This window comes from Miscanthus floridulus, chromosome 2, assembly GCF_019320115.1.
Source record: "Miscanthus floridulus cultivar M001 chromosome 2, ASM1932011v1, whole genome shotgun sequence".
Taxonomy (NCBI): domain Eukaryota; kingdom Viridiplantae; phylum Streptophyta; class Magnoliopsida; order Poales; family Poaceae; genus Miscanthus; species Miscanthus floridulus.
The window spans coordinates 145,360,595-145,371,187 of NC_089581.1; the positions used below are offsets into that span (position 1 = coordinate 145,360,595).

Consider the following 10,593-nt stretch of genomic DNA (forward strand, 5'->3'; position numbering starts at 1 on the left):
GCTAGCTGAGCGGGCGGGCTCTGCATGGTTCTTGTGGACATGGTCGCCGACGGGCTTATCATCAAACTAGGTCAGGCCTCATCTTCATCGGAGCCCAGCGGAACTTGAATGCCGATTGCGATGGACATCTAAGGTACCAAGTTCCATGCGGTCTTTGTCTAAACGATAGATGCCAATATTAACCTTTTAGTTTTCAGTTTTCACTACAGTCACATTAGACGAAAATATCGAAGTATGAATAATTGCTCATTTTCCCTAGCTAATAGCTTAAGTTTATATTGGTTAAATTTGTTAGAAATTAGCCCCCACAGCGGCGAGCTGTCTGCTAATCTCCGCGCACGGAAGCGTCATTGGATCTATCAAGACGAATATGAAAGGTCACATAGACACTAGAGGCATGGTATTTGTTAACGAGGTTCAGCCGAAGCTTACGTCCCCGAGGCACGACTACAGATGCTCCTCCCTAATACCGGGTTGCTCCAGGTCCCCGCAACGTGCCGCCACCCTCTCACGAATCTGTCGCTATGTCATCATGGTTACACAGCAGCCCTTCTCTCGTATTTATAAGAAGACCGGGTTATAGAGTCCAACATCAACCTATACTGCCAAATACAACTCGGAGTCTTAGCGTAACCAAACTCGTACATAATACTCGATACACATTCCAACAAAATTGGCTGATGCATTCACGATACCAGGGACAAAGCTCTTAAAGTTTGAATCCTAACTAGCACAATTAAATAAAATAATAATTACAACCTACTCATGTTTACACGTTTGAGCCCTCACGCAACTTAATAGAAAGGGAAATACTAGCGCCGAACATCCGGATATGAACAATTGATCCGGACGCTTTCGCTCTACCCGTTGTACTCGGCGCTCCTTCCTTTTCGGATCCAGAGGCTTTCGCTACGCTCCTTCCCTTTCGGTTCCAGAGGCTTTTGCTCTACCCGTCCTACCCTAGCGCTCATCCCCTTCGACTCCCTTCTTTCTCTTGTGATGCAAAAGTAAACCACGGTAATGGTGGTTGCGCTTCCTATAGCGCATGCAGACACCGCACCTTGTCGTAGGTGAGGTAGAGAGATGGAAAGAGAGACAAAAGGATTAGATGTTAATCATTGCTTGCAACATTAAAGAACAAAGGTTTGCAACATACTGAAACCTCATGTAACATCAAAAACACATGTTGCAACATCTTAAATCGACAGTTGCAACATCCAAAAACACATGTCGCAACGTCTTAAATCGACAGTTGCAACACCCAAAAAACATGTTGCAACATTCAAAAAACATGTTGCAACATCTCAAATCAACTATTGCAACATCCAAAAAATACATGTTGCAACATCTTAAATCGATAGTTGCAACATTAAAAAAACATATTGCAACATCTTAAATCGAATGTTGCAACATTAAAAAAAAAACATGTTGCAACATCTCAAATCGACTGTTGCAACATCCAAAAAAAACACATGTTGCAATATCTTAAATCGACAGTTGCAACATCTAGAAAAACATGTTGCAACATCTCAAATCGACTATTGCAACATCTCAAATCGACGGTTGCAACACCGTAAAATCCATCACATGCTACAACATAACCACCGTAGAGTGCAGTTCCGGTTGCGCTTGCCTGTGAAGGAGCCCAGTCACCATGGAGGAGATTGTTGCCAGTGTGGCCACACCTCCGACGTGTAGTTCGTCGTCGAGAGACACCCGACCATGGAGGATATCATAGTCGAGAAACACCTCACCATAGAGGTGTCCACTTAGATCCACTCGCCGACATGGAGGCAAGGTAGGAAGGCGAGCGGGTGCAGTGGTGAGGGAAGAGCAAGGACGGGTGCGGGCGAGCGGGGCTGTGAGGGAGGAAAGTAGGCAGTGACGAAGTAAGGCGGTCAGCGGTGTCAATATGAATCTCTCGGGCAGTATATATCTGCCATGTAGCTCTTGTTGGACTTCGCCGGAGAACGGTCACGCCTGGACGCCGGCGAGCTTGTTACTAAACAACACACAGGCAAACACGAACCGAAAACAGTGAGAACAGAACGTGAGCACTCTACTTGTGGCAATGTTTTCTGAACCTTTCATTAACTATATAAAGCGATAACTATAAGCCAAAAACCAAGGCATTACCCCGGCATGCACGCCACACCTCTCCTCAACAAATGCCATCCCAGACGTCTCAGATGTGGCACATGAGTAGGGATGAAAACGGATCGGATACGGACGGATATCACCGATATTATATTTGTTTTCATATTTCTGTACGGATTTGGATTCGAATATGGATAGTGTCAACTATGTCGGTTAGGATACGATTGGATATCGACATCATAAATATGCGATTTGAGTATTCGGATACGGATACGGTATCGGATGTTGGATATCCGGACTCGGATACGGACAGATCTCAACCCCTCTAAACGGATTCGGTTTCGAATACGGTCGGAAAATATCCGTACCGTTTTCATCCCTGCACATGAGGCACTCCCGCATGAACATAGCGCACGTCAGAGCACAACACACGCACGGGCAAACACCAGCCATGCGCACACCCACTAAAAAACTGGTAATGCAAAGACTAAAGGGGTGTTATAGTTGCCTCTCCTAAATTTTAGTCGATGTTCCATCGGATATTTAGACACATGCATGAAGTATTAAATATAGACTAATTACAAAACTAATTATATAATTTGCAACTAATTTACGAGACAAATCTTTTGAGCCTAATTAGTCCATGATTTGACAATGGTTTGCTACAGTAAACATGTGCTAATGACAGATTAATTAGACTTAAAAATGTCTAGTAGAGTATTGACGGATTATGTAATTTATTTTTTTATTAGTATCCGAACACCCCATACAATATCCTCCCAATACACCTCCTAAATTTTAGTAGCCGGATCAAAACACCCCCTAAGTTACATGCACAAGAATTATTCAAACAGCTCTACTGTCACCTGTCAGGATAGAACAACTTGATCGAGGCGATTGGCAAATCTAGAAGCGAGAAACACTAAAGAATAATGCTCGCCTAACCAAAGAGCGTACCCAGTACAGAGAGCTTCCGCTCTGTGCGGGGTCTGGGGAAGAGTGTCAGTAGCAAGACTTACCCTCGCCTGTGCAATGGGAGGAGACCACGACTCGAACCCGGGACCTTCCGGTCACAGGCGGTAAGACTCTACCGCTTGCACCAGGCCCGCCCTTCAATGCTCGCCTAACCAATTGGCAAAAAAAATCAGTTACAGGCACTTTCAGACAATTATCATGTCAGTTGCGGCCTTGATTTGATATCATTCTGGGCATTCCTATTCGAATAAAAAATAGCAAGGGATATGAAAATAGGACCTTTTTAGCCTGTCAGTGAAGAGAGGCCACAAGGGCGCTGGTGCTCAAGTAGCAGACCCTCGACTACGAAGCTCGTAGCTTGGGTTGGTAATGACGTGGGGTTTATCCCTGGACGCCCTATGTTGAAGGGGATGAGATTAAGAGCAGCAGAGGTAGATTAGGAGATAACTTGTTTCTTGATTGCCTTCTCATAAGCTGATTACAGGGTATATATAGGACTGCCCAGCCCCTAGGCGCCAGCCACATGCTCCTTGGTTCTCTCCCCATTAATCATCTTTAATCTCTCATTAATTCTATCCTTTCCCCAGACTACTCATTGTCATTAGCTACAGCTGGTGCCCCCTTTTAGACTGCCCTGGCTGCGTCTCGAGCCTTGGAGCGCCTTTGATATTGGCACCCCCACATGACACTGCTCATCAATCGTCGTGTCCTTAATGCTTATAGCTACTGAAAAAGCGAAGTGGAAATTATTAAAATAAAAATAAAAATGTATAATAAAATACTCAAGCTGGACTCAGATGTCACCATAGATATAAACTTAGCAAGATTCTGACTTGAGGTTAGAGAGCCTACCAATATCCTTTTTGCAGCTTATTGTAGTTTACCTCTTACCATGTGAACAGGGACATGATTACTTTAGAAGAACCAATAAAGAGAATGCTTGCAGAAGCAATCATTGATTTTAGTAGGGCTGGTACCCACAGAGGCTTAGCAAGTTCATAGATATGTATGTTTGATCTCCTAGATGCTAGATTAGCTTAATTGGGAGTTCTAGGTACCGATGGCCTCCTAGGCAGCATGGACAAAAATGCAGCAGCCTGAATTAACACAATACTAAATACTAATAAAGAAACCAAACACGCCATTTAAGCATTCAATAGAGAAAATGTTGGGGATCATACCATGAAAACATAGCAGTCAATATGAACTAAATTCATAGTTCTTGATTTCTTCAATCTGTCAGATGCTTTAGCATGGTTGCCACATCCTAAGTTTGAAATTAGTAGTCGTAATCATAACAGTGTGGCTATGTAATTCCTTTCCCCCCCTTATTTGGCATCCGATCAAAGACTGAGTTTTTGCATATAAAGCTGAAGTGTTGACGTGACTTTGAGATTAATAGCATTTATCTAATAATCATTTTTTCTTCCACCGTTTCTTATGGTTATTTCAGGGCACCATGACTTGTATATATATTACAAAATGAAAGAAATTTCAAGGGTCTACACTGACATACAACACAACTTGCTGCAGGTTAACCCCTCAGAAAAACAGTGAAAGTTAGCAGCTGAAAGGTAACAGACATCTGGGAAGTTCAACCAGGAGCCTTGTGTCGAGCGGTAAGCAGAAATGATCCTCTTGAGAAGCATATAACATCTAAAATATCATTGTTTTAAATGGTTGCACATTCGTCATTAGCACATTGCTTTAAATGGTTGCAAATGCCTTACCAGAGCAGAGAAAGTAGGTCGCATTAACAGCACATTGCTTTTCTCTAGTTCGACATGGTTGCCGTCATCAGGTTTACCATCAAACCCACCCAAATCTGCTCCAAACCTACCTCTTTAGCTTATATACCACATAATTAGTCACTGAGCCATATTTATGAACTCCAGTTTCTATGGGTGCAGAAATGAATATCATTCATTATATGCAGAAAAGACAAATTGACACAGCAAAGTGAAACTGGCCCCTTTTGTAAAGTTTGATGGTATATCCGTTTATAGTGGTTGTAGCCTGCAACAGATAGCACCTGCAGCTTTACAAGGCTGTCAGTGGAGGACAAATTCAAGCAAATATTCTCTTGCTGAGTACCCAATACTGAGATAAAGCAACCTAGATTATCATGAGAACTGGAATAAAAATTATGTACTGTGAAACTTTCACAATTCGTGGCTAATATATCTCAAACACACAGACATATCATACACCAACGCACACTAAGTAGAAAAGTCTTCTACTTAGGATTTAGATCAAATGACAGTTCAGACAAGACAGTAAAAGTCCTCTACTTAGGATTTAGATCATACACATAGTTACATGCAGTTATAATGGTCAAGCCCATTAATTGGAATTAGCTTAGTTTGAAATTAAAATAAAAGAAAAGGAACCATGTAATCTAGACGGAACTACTACAGAACCCCAGAAATCTTATGGAAAGGCCATAACCATAGTATAAGTGGTAATTATGCCTTGATTCCTCCAGGAAAGGTAGAGAATCTTCTAACGACATGCAGTGAAGCAAGGAGCTTTTCTTACTTTCCAGGGGGCAGCATGACGCCGTCTTGAAGATAATGGAAGAGCGAATTGGGGTTCAACATCCAGGCATCGATAACACAACCATATTGGTCCAAGTTCTACACAATCACAGGAGTACCTCCCCCCACGGAGATCCCTCTGGGTGCAGCATGGAGGGGGTGGATCGGGGCTGACTGCTGAGAGACCCTCTGCAGGGCAGGGAGGCGCATCGACTGTACAGGGCGACGACAGGGCATTCAGTAGAGGAGCAGCGCTGCTAGGAGACGGCCTCTCCGGCGCCACTCAGGATGGATTGCGCCACCGCGAGCTTTTCTTTCTCCATGGCGAGGATCAGGCTGAGGCCGTGCCGTCGTGGAGGCAGGGAGGGAGACCAATGGAGGGAATCGGGCGGAGAAGAGATGGGCGAGGAGCGGCGCCGCCACCAGAAAGGGCACAACACCATGGGGCCACTCGACATCCGATCTCCGGCTCTCGTCGACGGGGTAGGGAGGCACGACGGCGGCGCGGCGCCGGGTCGGGCCAGGCATGGCAGCGGCGGGGAGGGATGCGGGGAGTGGATGGGTGCGTAGGGTCAGGGAGGTGGGGGAGTCGGGGTGATGCATTGGTGGCGGCGCGAAGTAGTCTGTTGACGATTCCCAGTATCTTTTTAGGAGTAGAGATAGAGATTAATCTGCAATAGGCAGAGACATATGATTATAGGATCTCTATCAGTTAGATGAACAAGTAGAGCAAATAACATGAACCGTTATACCAATGGTTCTAAGTGACCTCATATTGTTTTTTGTCGAGTTGCAGTGATCAAAGGCTAATGAAAATTTAGATCTTTGTCAACCATCGGAGCAAACTTTGAAAAAACTCAGAAATCTCAGTCCTTCCTATAGTCCTATCTACCTGCTTAATAAGCATCACTCTCATGTAGTCCTGTGCAATAACCAAAACAAAAATAGAAAGAACTTTCTGCAATGGAATTTAAACAGATCTGACTCTAACTTTCTGCCTTACTCAACCACATCAAAACCAGAACAGGTTCACTCATGCAAGTGACAGCAAATTTATAACCCACAAAGAAAAATTTGAGGATGGTCACAGAAAGAAGCAGTTGATCATATCCAAATCATTCATGGGACACCCCTCCCAAGTTACAGAAATAAGCAGCAGCAGTACATATTTGGTATTGGTAGGTACTGCAGACAAGAACAGCCACACACCACTATTTTTAAATCACAAGCATGCGAACCAAAGTAAATCACAAAGTGAATTTAATTATACCATAGAGTGAGGGTGTCACTGCGTTACAGAAATAAGCAGCATCAGTACATATTTGGTATTGGTGAGTTTAAATCACAGTGTCAAATTAAAAGCAGGACTGTACCAAAGAGAAGGACTGTACCAAAGATTTACAAGCACATTGCTACTGCTACAACCCGTCAGTTGAAAGACAATGCTGAAATGCATTTTAAACTGGACAGTTTAAAATGCAATCACTGGAAACAACATTTAAAATGCAATCACTGCAAATTTACAGGGATGATCATGATCACTGCATATTTACAGGGATGATCATGATCACTGAAGCAAAGAGAGCACAGTGATTTAGCAAAGAAATGATTCTAGTTTTCTGAACTTGGGACCTAACTTGTCAAATTTCTCTGGATATAACTTGTAGGCAGAAATGATTCTTAGTTTTCTGAAAAACAAACGCAAATGCATGAGATGCAGTTACTTATGACCAATTGTATTTTCATACCACGGGTTCATTTTGACGTATTCATGTACTTTGCTGATATTTTGACAGGATGAGGTCCTGAACTCAGACTGAGGCTAAATTCACACAAAATAACAGTATGTATGACACACATCAACAGTCAGCACTACTACTTGACACACATCAACAAACGTATTCATGTTTGTAGTTTCCTGGCCGGTTTCTTTGCTGGCCGATTCTTTTTCTGGCCTGGCCACATGTAAAAAGTTAAAACACTCTTATTTCTTCGATGTGCACCACTGTCCTTATCGAGTCCTTTTTACTGCCGTTGCCGCGCTTCTCCCTTGCTGTGGCACATAAAAATGAAAGTCGGAGTCTACGCTGTCGCTGAGACCCAAGACTAACTTAAGCGCGCTTCTCCCTTGCTGTGGAACATAAAAATGAAAGCTGGGGTCTACGCTGTCGCCGAGACCCAAGACTAACTCAAGTGCTTGTTCGTCCAGGCCCTATACAGCTAAGTTAAATACAAACCAATACTTCTGAAATTCCATACCACTAAGAGTTGACCATATGAAGCAATGCTTTCAGTTGATTCAGGCAAACTTTCAGCCTTTCAGGCAACAAACTTGTACTGCTTTTATTTCAGCCTTTCAGGCAACCGGAATGGTTATCGTAAACAAACTTTGGTTATCATAATTTTTAGACAACAAACTTTCAGCCTTGCTTTTATTTCAGATTCATTAGGAATGTGTATGTCGACAGTATCATGGTACAACACATGAAAACAATTGAATTAGCATGTTCTCCATCTAGAGAAGAAGAGATTCGGAGATACTTGAAATACCTGAGGTCTCAATCAGCTTCTTCGTTTCTTCTCGTTCTTCACTTCTTGTTTCTCTGCAAAGAAACACAGCGCCATCAGTCCATCACAAAAAAGAAACACAGCACGATTGCAGCATACTGATGATGATGAATCAAAACAGGTTCAGCTAGGTAGCCTATTTTTTAGAACAACAGTAGGTTTCAGTGAAAAAATGTGGATCCGACAACCAAATGCCCAATACACTTGTCATTGGGTCAGTAGAGAATAATTAGGCTCCACTGAACAACTGGGTCAGTAGGTTTCACTGAACATACAAGAATCACAGGATATAAGGTAGAATGTGGCTTACACTGCATTGGGCCACAGTACAGATCGGGTGCTCCTAGGCGCAGTGGTTGCCTCCCTCCCTGCTGCGCGGGCACGGCCGCGCACCTCCGGCAGGAGCTCGTGGCAGAGGCTTTGGGAGGGCGGGGCTGCTGCTGCTGCTGGTCGGCGAGAACCAGGAGCCAGAAGCGACGGCGTGGCGGCGGCCCTCGGTGGCGGCGCCCTGACCCCGGCAGCAGGCTTTGATGAGGGCGGGCGGCGGCAGGTGCTTCGTTGGAGCAGGGTGGGACGGAGAGGCGCGGGGCGGAGGGGTGCTACAGCGGCGGCGGCGTGCGGTCGGGGGCACCCTGATAAAGCCGAGGACGTCGCTGCCGAATGGGAACCGGGGGCGAGTTTAGTTCCAAAATTTTTGGTAAAATGGGCACGGTAGTATTTTCGTTGTTATTTGGTAAATAGTGTCCAATCATAGTCTAATTAAGCTTAAAAGATTCGTCTCGTGGATTTCGTCTAAACTGTGTAATTAGTTTTATTTTTTATTTATATTTAATACTTCATGCATGCGTCTAAAGATTCGATGTGACGAGGAATATGAAAAATTTTGCAAAATTTTTGGGTAACTAAACTGGGCCCGGGAGCGGCACCGCCGCTGCCGATTGGGAAGGAGGGATGGGCAGGCCGAGGGCTGATTGGGGACGTCGGGGTGCCATGGATCGATGACGTGGAGGCTTCTGGCGCCGGTGGATGTGGGGAGGGTGCGGGAGCGGGCGGGGGTGATTCCTGGCCACAATCATTCATGGTCTTGTCGTTTCTTCGTTATTTTCTATAGGCCCGAAAACATTCCAGGCCAGGATTGACTGGGAACGGTGTAAACGAACGGAGCCGGGGTAGAGATATATGGCGTATTTGGTTCATGGAGTCATGCGATGCGGAAGCATCCGATCCTACAAGTCCGAGCCTAAGGCCTCGTTCGGCAGCTAGGGATCCAATCCAGGCCCGGAATCTAGGTCTGGAATTAGTTGATCCACTTGCGGTCACTCATTCCAGGTCTAGGTTTCGTTCCCCAGCAGAACCAATCCAGGAGGCTCTTATTTGTTGCTCGCTTTGGCCAGAGATAAATCCCGGGCTACTGATAGCATGTTCACATATCCAGGCATTTAACTAACACAGCAAAATATGATCAAGCTTGAAACAATTCAAATTACCATGCAAAGCAAAACCCAACAGAAATTTCATGACCTGACAAACAGATGTAAGTGCTTGTCATCAACAAAAAAATGAGATTAATATGCAGTACCAAAGCTACAGCAGGGTATCGAAGACCTGAATCCAAAACAAACATGAAGGTTGTTGAACTTGAACATAAATAATAAGCTGTAAGTCCTATTTAACCATGGTATATTGGTGCCCAACTACCGAACTACTACTAATCTACGAGAAACAGTAAGCAACTTCACAACGGTCACTCTTGTAGTGATAGACTTTTGTAACTCCCACTTGCTCGAGTAATTCAGTTCCAAATGGTGCTGGAGGGATCTACGAGTAACAAGAAAAGGTATTTGTTAAGAAAAAAATATTGCTAGATAAATAGTAACAAGTGGAATAGTTCATTGCATTGCATAGCTAGATTTGGACTTGCAGCTTTATTAATGATACTGACAAAGTCCTATAAGAGCAAGAGTGGACAGCTAGACTACGCCTACTTGCAAGGTCCAACTGCAGACATCATTTACACATACTTACCCCCTGAGATAGTGTACATAAGCATGCTCATGAGATAATTTGTGGTGACTTTTGGCATGCACAGCATGACCATGTACTGAAGTACTGAACTGCTCTAGAATTCAGAAACTCACTTTGTGGCCAACCACATCGCAGAATTCAGAAACAAACTGAAGTACTGAACTGCTCCAGAATCAAAATAGAGAGATAAAGAACTGCAAATATAGTATATCAAAATAACATGAATAATTGATGGGAACTAGCCTGGCTCTGAACTACCTTAACTGAGAGTGAGATACTGGACCATTCGCCTCACCAGTGTGATTTGTAAAAACTCTACTGGTCGACCTATTAGTTTGATTGACAGTTCAAGCCCTGCCCTTAAATAATCCTAGCACTAGTAGGCACACAG

At 44.0% G+C, this 10,593-nt stretch overlaps 1 long non-coding RNA gene across 3 annotated transcripts; it reads right to left on the bottom strand.

Annotated features, from left to right (window-relative positions):
• Positions 1-1,586: 1,586 nt before the first annotated feature.
• On the bottom strand, positions 1,587-8,843 carry LOC136532030 (uncharacterized). Of its 3 annotated transcripts, none has more exons than XR_010778160.1 (5): positions 8,488-8,843; positions 8,160-8,212; positions 3,352-5,104; positions 2,137-3,220; positions 1,587-2,002 (listed from the first exon to the last, which is right to left on the bottom strand). It is a non-coding gene; the product is annotated as an uncharacterized lncRNA (long non-coding RNA). The 3 variants fall into 3 exon arrangements; XR_010778158.1 differs by having other exon boundaries at positions 3,352-6,280; XR_010778159.1 differs by having other exon boundaries at positions 1,589-2,002; positions 3,117-3,220; positions 3,352-6,280.
• Positions 8,844-10,593: the final 1,750 nt, after the last annotated feature.